Below are 764 nucleotides of genomic sequence, written 5' to 3' on the forward strand. Positions count from 1 at the left end.
AGAGGCCGTGTACCCATTACGGTGTGTGAGGCTGCGCACAGGCCGTGTACCCATTACGGTGTGTGAGGCTGTGCAGAGTCCGTGTGCCCATTACGGTGTGTGAGACTGCGCACAGGCCGTGTACCCATTACGGTGTGTGAGGCTGCGCACAGGCCGTGTACCCATTACGGTGTGTGAGGCTGCGCAGAGGCCGTGTACCCATTACGGTGTGTGAGGCTGCGCACAGGCCGTGTACCCATTACGGTGTGTGAGGCTGTGCAGAGGCCGTGTGCCCAGTACAGTGTGTGAGGCTGCGCAGAGGCCGTGTACCCATTACGGTGTGTGAGGCTGCGCAGAGGCCGTGTACCCATTACGGTGTGTGAGGCTGCGCACAGGCCGTGTACCCATTACGGTGTGTGAGGCTGTGCAGAGGCCGTGTGCCCAGTACAGTGTGTGAGGCTGCGCAGAGGCCGTGTGCCCAGTACAGTGTGTGAGGCTGCGCAGAGGTCATGTGACAGTGACGTTAATGAGCTGCACAGTGGGTGTGTCCTGGCGCTGCTCTCTGGAGTGTGCCGTGTAACTGATAACATTAGCAACTGGTTTAGATTTGATCAACATAAAAGTGCAGATAGAAAAGACCTATGTGTTTAACTCCTGCAAAGGTCCACACCAGAGCAGCAATGCACATCTGGTGAGCCAATGATAAGAGGCATATGTATGTAGCCAATAATCAGCAGTTAGCTCCCAGTAGTGCACTGCTGCTCCTAAACCTACCTGGTTATGCT

The sequence above is a fragment of the Bombina bombina genome, unplaced genomic scaffold, assembly GCF_027579735.1.
Source record: "Bombina bombina isolate aBomBom1 unplaced genomic scaffold, aBomBom1.pri scaffold_1689, whole genome shotgun sequence".
NCBI lineage: Eukaryota > Metazoa > Chordata > Amphibia > Anura > Bombinatoridae > Bombina > Bombina bombina.